Below are 10,976 nucleotides of genomic sequence, written 5' to 3' on the forward strand. Positions count from 1 at the left end.
GGTCCTAGATCAGTGTCGTTTGTACAAAAGACCTGCATAAGGGAAAGAAGGGCGCTTCTGGATAGCCGTACCGGACCAGAGAAAAGATCCTCAAAAGGGTGAATATAGTTCTGGCTGATGGACGTCTGTGTAGGGCACCGAGGCAGCACTTCAAGAGTAAAGCAGGAAAGGAAAAAAGGAAACAGGATAAAATAGAAGGCGCTTCTAAGTGCAGCAGCATTAAGACTTTTAATTCGCCAAAGGATTAAAAACACTTACTAGAGAGAGAAGTTAAAAACTCATTGTGTGTGAAAGAGTTCAGCCTGGGGGGGTAGTCCTTGGATGATCAAGTCCACAGTAGGTGTTTTTGATCCCGACTGTCCAGCAGAGGGAAACCAGGAGAGATGGCTGTGTTGGAGTATACCAGCATGGGACACTGGACTCATAGATGACGTCACTGGAAATGTGCCCGAAGCCAGCATGAACCACCGTAAGTGACATCTATTAGGCGGGATGCACCTCAGAGTATCTGATCAGCATGAAGGAGTCTATCAGATGCTCTGAAACGCGTCCTGCCTAATAGACGTCACTTCCGGCCCGTGCGGTTCACGCTGGTTTCAGGCACATTTCCAGTAAAGTCATCTACGAATCCAGCGTTTCCCTCTGTTGGACAGTCGGGATCAACAACACCTACTGCGGACCTGATCATCCAAGAATCCCCCCCCACCCTGTTGGACTCACATACGTTGCGTTTTTAACTTCTATCTCTAATGAGTGTTTTTTAATCCTTTGGCAAATTAAAAGTCTTAATGCTCCTGCACTTAGAGGTGCCTTCTATTTTATCCTGTACAAAAAAAACTGGCTGTATAGTCTGGAAGGGGTGCTTGATTTACCAGCTGGCAGAACAGAAGTCCTTTGGTAGGTAAAACAGTTTAAATTTATTTTTTTCTCCAATTGAGATTTAATCATTTAGGCCTTTTCCCCAACTCAATTTCTTTAGGTTATATTCACACCTGAAAATGAGCCTGACACCGATCACATGCGAGAACCTTAGTTCTTAGGGTGCGGGAGGCAACCCTACTGAAAGCAATGGGAAGCTTCTGGCTCCCGCAGCTAATCATGACCACCTGCGAGTGATTGGCATTGGACGTAGGCCGATTAGGAAAAAAAATCACCTTTACAGTCTTTTCCCTCCATCTGGAACTCCCGCCCTCACCGGCCCTTCCCTCCATCTGGAACTCCCGCCCTCACCGGCCCTTCCCTCCATCTGGAACTCCCGCCCTCACCGGCCCTTCCCTCCATCTGGAACTCCCGCCCTCACCGGCCCTTCCCTCCATCTGGAACTCCCGCCCTCACCGGCCCTTCCCTCCATCTGGAACTCCCGCCCTCACCGGCCCTTCCCTCCATCTGGAACTCCCGCCCTCACCGGCCCTTCTCTCCATCTAGAACTCCCGCCCTCACCGGCCCTTCCCTCCAAATTGGAACTCCCGCCCTCACCAGACCCTTCCAGTCACATGTACTGCCTCTCTCAGTGCTCTTCCCCTACCCTCATGGCTCTTTTCCTAGCCAGTACTCTCACCCTCATTGTCCTTCTCCTCACCCATATCCCACCCTCATCTAGCAACCAATTAGTGAATATACTCTAAATAAGGTGCTAGTAGTGTTTTGCAACTTGAATGTGTCTATCAGTTCTTGTGCACTATTCCAACAGGCAGTAAGAATTTCTGTACACCCGCCAAAGGGAACCTGTCATCAGAAAAATATTAGTGATTTGTCTAATAGAATGTAAAGAGCCCGTAAATGCCACTTTCTTTCAAACTTTGACATGTGCCAATATGATTATTCTGATTTGACGAAGATGTCAACTGATCTGAACCCCCATCTGACAATTGAAGGAACTAGCTGAGATATATAAATATAGAGATTATATATATATATATATATATATATATATATAATCTCTATATATATATATATATATATATATATATATATATATATATATATATATTCAGATTTTGCCTGGTTGGCAAGTGGTTAAATAAAAAATAACAAAAAACAGACGCAGCAGCTGTATGGATCTCTTGGTACATTTCGTACACACAGTGGGGATGGAAGCTGAAGATCCCATCTAGCAATGGAGGCTGTGACACCAACTCCCAAACCTACAGTGGGAACGGAAAGTATTCAGACCCCCTTACATTTTTCACTCTTTTATATTGCAGCCATTTGCTAAAATCATTTAAGTTCATTTTTTTCCTAATTAATGTACACACAGCACCCCATATTGACAGAAAAACACAGAATTGTTGACATTTTTTGCAGATTAAAGATAAAAAAAGAAAAACTGAAATATCACATGGTCCTAAGTATTCAGACCCTTTGCTGTGACACTCATATAATTAACTCAGGTGCTGTCCATTTCTTCTGATCATCCTTGAGATGGTTATACGCCTTCATTTGAGTCCAGCTGTGTTTGATTATACTGATTGGACTTGATTAGGAAATCCACACACCTGTCTATATAAGACAGCTCACAGTGCATGTCAGAGCAAATGAGAATCATGAGGTGAAAGGAACTGCCTGAAGAGCTTAGAGACAGAATTGTGGCAAGGCACAGATCTGGCCAAGGTTACAAAAAAAATTTCTGCTGCACTTAAGGTTCCTAGAGCACAGTGGCCTCCATAATCCTTAAATGGAAGACTTTTGGGACGACCGGAACCCTTCCTAGAGCTGGTCGTCCGGCCAAACTGAGCTATCAGGGGAGAAGAGCCTTGGTGAGAGAGGTAAAGAAAAACCCAAAGATCACTGTGGCTGAGCTCCAGAGATGCAGTCGGGAGATGGGAGAAAGTTGTAGAAAGTCAACCATCACTGCAGCCCTCCATTAGTCGGGGCTTTATGGCAGAGTGGCCCAACAGAAGCCTCTCCTCAGTGCAAGACACATAAAAGCCTGCATGGAGTTCGGTAAAAAACACCTGAAGGACTCCAAGATGGTGAGAAATAAGATTCTCTGGTCTGATGAGACCAAGATAGAACTTTTTGGCCTTAATTCTAAGCAGTATGTGAGGAGAAAACCAGGCACTGCTCATCACCTGTCCAATACAGTCCCAACATTGAAGCCTGGTGGTGGCAGCATCATGCTGTGGGGGTGTTTTTCAGCTGCAGGGACAGGACGACTGGTTGCAATCGAGGGAAAGATGAATGCGGCCAAGTACAGGGATACCTGGACGAAAACTATCTCCAGAGTGCTCAGGACCTCAGACTGGGCCGAAGGTTTACCTTCCAACAAGACCATGACCCTAAGCACACAGCTAAAATAACGAAGGAGTGGCTTCACAACAACTCCGTGACTGTTCTTGAATGGCCCAGCCAGAGCCCTGACTTAAACCCAATTGAGCATCTCTGGAGAGACCTAAAAATGGCTGTCCACCAACGTCCATCCAACCTAACAGAACTGGAGAGGACCTGCAAGGAGGAATGGCAGAGGATCCCCAAATCCAGGTGTGAAAAACTTGATGCATCTTTCCCAAAAAGACTCATGGCTGTATTAGATCAAAAGGGTGCTTCTACTAAATACTGAGCAAAGGGTCTGAATACTTAGAACCATGTGATATTTCAGTTTTTCTTTTTTAATAAATCTGCAAAAATGTCAACAATTCTGTGTTTTTCTGTCAATATGGGGTGCTGTGTGTACATTAATGAGGGAAAAATATGCACTTAAAATGATTTTAGCAAATGGCTGCAATATAACAAAGAGTGAAACATTTAAGGGGGTCTGAATACACACTTTTTTTTTAAAAGCAAAAAACCTGTATTGTGGGGTATGGGGGGGGTGGTTCAGAGCACTCATTTGCTCAAATCAAATCTGGATGAGCACATAAGCAAAAAGTGACAGATCATCAGAACTTCATGTGCAAAATTTTCCTTTTCTCACAGATAAAAATACAACAGTAACATCAGCGGAGAAGATGTAACAAAAAAAAATATATAAAAGTTACAAACACAACGGCGTCCACTTAAAAATAGTTGTACAGCCCACGGCAGCCAAATCCCATCATGTGTCTGGGGTTAGAAAATGGAAACCCAACATCGGATTCCTATGGGCATTATTGCTAGTTTTATACTGGTGGCAGAAAATAAGGGAAGCGACAGATTTAAAAAACGGTACTTACCCAGTACATTTTTACAGAACTATGAGCAAAACAGCTAAATTCACATTTGTATCTACTGTCAAAATAATCTGCAATACTGTTTCACTTGTCTCAAGTTTTACCTAGCCCTGCCAGACAGCAAAGCCAGGTCCCTGGCCTATAATAATGGATAATAGAGGAGCAGTTCACTGGTGAGGTTATCCTTCAATCCTCCTCTCAGCAAGCTCCCTTTATTAGACTGACAGCACTGTGCAATGCACCGCTGCCCTTTTTTCTCCCCCAGGGAATTAACGGAGGCCAATATAAAAACAGACTGAGCTGTGGTTTGAAAACATAAGATTATACACCAAATTTAAATCAAGGCTTTTTTGACACAACTATAGCTCTGCTTTAATACAGCTCTAAATATCAGATCCAAGAAGATGAACGCAAAAGGGGACCATTAGGAGTAACAAAACAAACCACACAACGTAAAATAAGAGGCAGCCGATGTTTTTAAACGCCACTGAAATGCTCCCAATGTAAACACTTCAGGATGTGTGAATATCTGCTCCTCCTGCTGCTTGCAGTGGTTTCTTCCATCGGCTTGTACATCACTACAGAACACATGAGCCAGCAGGAGGAACCATTGCACGTAGCAGGGGGAGGGGAGTACAGCTGCTACAGGTAACACCTGCTGCAACTGTATTTTTCTTGCATATTAGGCCTCATGCACACGGGCATTTGAGGTCATACGAAATAAAATTCAGGTGTACTCCCCTGCCCAGGAGCCACAGATGCGGTATACAGCCACCGATAGAAGTCAATGACTGTACACACACGGACAAAACGACCTTGGATGCAGATGGTCTACACACAAGTACTAGCATATACAAGCATACAGCACAGTACAGCCATTGATTTTTTTGGGCAGCTGTATGCCCGGGTGGGGAAATTCACCTTACATCATATGGCCCCAGGCACCCATGTGCCTTAAAGCAGAACTAAAAGGCATTATACTTACCTCTTCTTTAACAGTCCAAAGTCTGCAAGGGGTCCGTCGCTGGAATTTTCTCCCCAGGTGCCCGCCTTCAGGCCTCTTCATTAGCCGGCGCAGGATGAGGCAAAATGTCTGTTTACATGTCGCAGAAGCCTGAGCAGGCAGGTACGTAAAGAAGTAGTAGCTAGTAGGTCAACAATGACAGCCTACATCTTTCTTTCATGATAGTTGTACTTTAAAGCGGCACTATATTCTCTCAATCAATAGTGAGACGTTTTAATCCTTATGCTAGCATTAGTAAATAGATAGGAAAATATATCATATTTACTTGTTCTAAACTTTTTTTTTTTCTACATTTCATTAAGTTGCTTCCTGGTTTCTTGCCTAGGCAAATGAAGTCATACATCCCAGGAGTCTTCAGGAGGGTCAACAACCGGGTTACTCCAGGAGTCTTCAGGAGGGTCAAGATTTGGGTTACTCCAGGAGTGTTCAGGAGGGGTTTTCTCTTGCATGCATGCTTAACCAGATGGGCAGATGGGATTCCAGAAAGTAAATGCTACAAGAATAATTTTCCCTTACTTAGGATGGCCACGGCCATTTTCTCCTTCTGAAAAATGCTAGCTGCCTGGTTTTCACGTTGACACTCTTGCCTTAAGTGGAAGTAAAGTTGTTTTTAATCAAATAGCTGACAGGCAGGGTATTTATGACAGAAGAGACCCTATTGGTCTCCTGTTACTGCGCTTAGACTCCATGTGTTCTCACACTGCACCTACCCACAAGTTATTATTTATGGTACTTGTATATAAAGCTTAGGGCTGGGGAAAAAAAAAAACGATTTAAATCGAGTTGAGAGGTCAAATAGATTAAAACTTTTCAACAAATCGATTTTTTTTTTTTTTTTCACCAGGACCGGCGCTGACACTGCGCCGGTCCTGAGGAGCTGCGGTTAGGAGTTTTTAGTCAAGGCCACGGCTTCGGCCCAGCTCCTCAGGACCGGCGCAGTGTCAATCAAAAAAAAAAAATAAAAAATTTGCAGATTTTTTTGGGGGGAGAAAAATCGCCCAGCTCTAATAGAGCTGTCAATTCACGCAGTGCTTTACATATACATTGTACATTCACATCCGTCCCTACCCTCAAGGAGCTTACAATCTAAGGTCCCTAACTCACATTCATATACTAGGGCCAATTTAGACAGAAGCCAATTAACCTACCAGCATGTCTTTGGAGTGTGGGAGGAAACCCATGCAGGCACAGGGAGAACGTGCAAACTCCAGGCAGGTAGTGTCATGGTTGGGATTCGAACCAGCAAACCTTACACAAGTTGATTTAACCACTTCCCACCCGGCCACTTCATATGTACGGCCGGGTGAGCGCTCTCTCCCGAGTGGACATTCAGAACCGTCCCTCAGAAGGAGGCGGATCACGTGTGTGCCCGCACAGCGGTGCGATCCCGATGCGCTCGTGTCACCTGGACACAGCGCATCTCCGATCGGCAGGAGGGCTCTGTGATTGGCCCTCCTGATCACATGACGGCCGTGTCCAATCACAGCCGTCATGTGATGTAAACAGAGCCGGTTGCTAGGCGATTGGCTCTCCTCACACAGAAGTTGTCGGTGAGGAGAGGAGAGCGGATCGCTGCAGCTAGCTGGTGATCAGTGAGTATGAGCTGTTTTTTACAGCTTTTTACACACTGATCACCAGTGTAAAACATGTACACAATGTAAAACACACATGTCCCCAAAACACATGTTCCTACATAGTAAAAACACCTGTCGCCCACAGATTTAAACAGTAAAATCACATGTCCCAATGATTATCTGCACACATATGTCCATGATCACCTGCGCACATCTGTACATGATCATCTGCATACATCTGTCCGTGATCACACGAACCAATTATACACTTAACGGGATTTTTCTTCACCAAAGACATGTAGCAGAATACATTTTGGCTTAATGACAAAATTCGAATTTATTGGATTTCTTTTAAAATAGAAAGAAGAAAATATTGTTTTTTTTTTCCAAATTTCTGCTCTTTTTTCACTTATATCGCAAAGAATAAAAAACAGTCGTGAATAAATACCACCAAAAGAAAGCTCTAATTGTGCAAACAAAATGATAAAAATTTAATTTGGGTACAGCGTAGCATGACCGCGCAATTGTCATTGAAAGTGCGAGAGCGCTGAAAATTGGTCTGGGCAGGAAGGAAGGGTGTGAAAGTGCCCAGTATTGATGTGGTTAAAGTGGTAGTAAACTATTCTACCACTTGTACCTACAGGCAAACCTATAGTAAAGTTTTCCTGTAGGTACTATGAATATCTCCTAAACTTGCACAGTTTGGGAGATATTCAGAGTGCATGCAGCCAGTGATGTTACCGCCACATGCGCTCTGAAGGTCCGGCATACGGCGCCAGACTTTCACAGCCCTGCTGTAAACGGCAGCTCCCATGCATCGCGCTCCTGGCCACTCATGTAGTCTTAGGACAGGAACATGGAAAGGTAGAGGTGCTGGAGGGCTTCGTTGTAAGGCAAGTCTCATATGCAATGCATACTAGCACATTATGACATTGCCTTGCAGGGGATTCCCCCCCCCCCCATCCACTGCGGTTTACTACCACTTTAATAAAGCATTTGTTTTTTTCTACCTTTGTTGCATCTAAGTACTGCTGATCTCCTGTCGCCTATTTGCAGATACATGCCTGCACTCCAGTGATGTCTGTATGGCATGTCTCGGAGCTGATTTCTTGATGGTGACAACATTAGGCCATGATTTCATTCTATGTGCTGAAATGGCCACTTGTAGTCTCCAAGACTGCATATCAAGGAATGACAATGGGAGACAGTGTTGTCACCCCATAACAGGAAGTGCATGAAGAACATCCTTCAAGTCAGGATCACCAGGTATTGGTTTTTAAATAAAAGCTGCAGATTAACAAATATTGAAAATTACTTTTGAAATAATGAGATTTTAGTGATTGGAGAATTATATATATATATATATATATATATATATATATATATATATATAGTTGAGAGCAATTCATCACAGCCAGTCAGACGTGAGCCTCTTACCACTAACCTGGTTGCATAAATTAAACACGTGATCCAAAGCAATCCTCAAATGCCCCCGTCTTTCTGGTGTGTCGGCTATAGAACAGCTTTTCTACTTTAGTAGTGTCCTACATACACACCAATAGGATGGAGTTCAATGTCATGTACCCAGTCTACATACAACATGACCATCGGATACACAGTTACATCCCTGGAAAGCAACGGCCAAAAAAAAAAAAAATAAAAATACTGATCGCCTAACGTTTTGTGCGTCATTTAATTTGATCTCACTGGCTGCACACCCTGTTGACTGCCATATCTGAGTGGCTCCTGAATTCTGCGTAATCTTCTCCATCTGAACAATACACATCTGTGTTCCCACATTCAATGATCCCATTTGGGTTTCGTCAATAAAGCAATGAAAAGAGAAACGGCGAAGAGCGCAGGGTAGTAACCCTAACCGGCCAATCGGCAAAAGAAGATTGCTGATCGGTTACTGTACTCTGCACGTCATCGCTGCATTCCTTATGGAGAAAAAGAAAAAGCACAAAAGAGAAATGTCAGTGCATGCCTTGGCGCTATAAGAGTACAGTGGTGCAGGGCTATGCTCTCCACAACGCTTGTCTATTGAGAGCGACAACAGTGTGTAGAGTGCGAATATCCAAAACCAGCAGAGTGCCCCCGTCATTCCATCTACAGAACGCAGACTAAATCATTTCTGATTGGCTGATAGCGACTACTGCACTTTGTACATGGCTCTTTGTCTTATATATGGGCTCAAATGTACCAAGAACATTTATATAAAACACTCAAATATTTTATATTAAATATCAATACACTATATGAGCCTGTGCATTTTTTATCAATATCCTGTCCACTGATACAACAGCGAAATTGGTAATGATGTGCGTACTGTGCGCTTTGAAAATTATGTAAAAAAAAACCCCCCACACACACACACACACACACACACCAATAAAATAATAAAGTTAAAAAAAAAAATAATATTTTGTTAAAAAAAAAATATATTATTATTGTTTTATATACACACTTTTCCATTTTGTATATATCCTAGGCTTACTAGGACATATACAGGACATTGGTCTATTACCAATCCCTCCCCTCCCCTATACACATGCTGATCTGTACTTTTTAAAATTTGTTGCTACACACAGTATCTATAGCATATACAGCACGTTACATACACAGATACTCCAGGGAGATATAATATAAAGAATATCAGAACTATACATACTAAATATATTGAAGAGCCATAGCAAACAATGGCATGCCTGCAAAGATATTTAATGCTATTGTGAATCACAAGAGCATATTACCACAGATACGTGGCACTGTAAAATAAATACATATATATAATTTTACTCCAAAAAAAAAAAAAAAAATTATACTATAATGTTAATACAATAAAATTCAACCCCGTAGAATGAAACAATCTTCGCCAATGTTAAAAGAAAAAGAAAAAAAAAAAATCACTATCCTAAACAATGCACATACAGTACATAACCCCAATGTAAAATACATAAAAGGAGCAAAGCAGAAAAAAAAAAAAAATACAATTTCACGCACCCATCATGTAAACATGAATATGCATGGGTGACGCGTTACAGTTTTTAACTATGTTATAAATGCTGTCCCAAACAATTCATGTACAGAAATATACTATGCAAAAACATAAAGTTTATATTACATTGTGCTTGTTATCATTTATCATCAGCACATATCATGTAAACATGAATGCTAGTGATCTGTTTTTAAATTGTTATAAATGCCATCCTGAACAATGCAAGTTCGTAAACATACTACATAAAAAATAAAAATTTATATATTATATATATATATATATATATATATATATATATATATATATATATATATATATATATATATATATATATATATATATATATCACGCTTTATGTCTAATAAGCACACATCATGTAAACATGAATACACACTGGTGATTAGTGCCCCCATAAAGCTCAAGTCTATAAATATACTGCAGACCTATAGATGTAACACAGAACACATTTTATATGGAGCATGTTAAGGTCATGTAAAATAAAATGAAATGAAATAATAACATGTATAGATGGCACACAGCCTCCGTGCACTCATGTTACCCTGGATTACACAGAGCCATGTCATAGACGATATTGTATGCCATTGTGCCAGGGGGCATAGAGCAGAGCCAAGCCTCTCTCTCCATACATTGTATCCTTGTTTTATAGGTCAGGTACATTGTACAGCATACACAGTACTGATCACAATGTACACAGTAGGACACAGACATGCTGGAATGCCTATACTCTATAATGACCCCCCCTGCAGTCATTATGACCTATCACCCCCCTATATGTCCCCCTTCTTCCAGTGCCAGGTGCCCTTTACCTGCTGCTGTCCTTTTCTAGGCTGTGCTCCCTGTGTGTGTCCTGGAGGAGGTCAGTGTAGACAGGCTGTGTGTAGATCAGACACTGCAGCCTCCTCTGTGTGCAGCCATAGCGGGTATATAGTGAAACTTTATCCTCCAGCTCAGCCTCTGTGCCGGTACCTCCCACAGCTCCCCACCCCATACCCAGCCAGACCTGCCACCCTCTGCCTTAACCCTCTCCTCCCCTCTCCTTCCCTCTGCCTGCCTGTCTGCCAGGGGTTAAAGCAAGCAGCCCCAGCTTCTACAGACACATTCCAGCACCCCTCTGAGGACTCTGCAGACTGCCAGTCAGCAGAAAGGGTTAACGCACTCTATTAACCCCTTCATGGCTTTGGAAGAAGCCAAGTTCAAGTGATAGCAAACCC

The 10,976-nt window shown here is 42.4% G+C and overlaps 1 protein-coding gene across 3 annotated transcripts in view; it reads right to left on the reverse strand.

Annotated features, from left to right (window-relative positions):
• The window catches only part of RARA (retinoic acid receptor alpha), a 246,853-nt gene extending 236,113 nt beyond the window's left edge, over nucleotides 1-10,740 (reverse strand). For 2 of the 3 annotated variants that reach the window (XM_073607988.1, XM_073607989.1), the window contains exon 1: nucleotides 10,572-10,740. The gene's annotated coding sequence lies outside the window, so the exon portion shown is untranslated. The remainder of the gene's footprint in view (nucleotides 1-10,571) is intronic. The other variant, XM_073607994.1, reaches the window with a different exon arrangement.
• Between the last annotated feature and the right edge of the window lie 236 nt (nucleotides 10,741-10,976).

Source organism: Aquarana catesbeiana, linkage group LG12, assembly GCF_042186555.1.
Source record: "Aquarana catesbeiana isolate 2022-GZ linkage group LG12, ASM4218655v1, whole genome shotgun sequence".
Classification (NCBI taxonomy): Eukaryota; Metazoa; Chordata; class Amphibia; order Anura; family Ranidae; genus Aquarana; species Aquarana catesbeiana.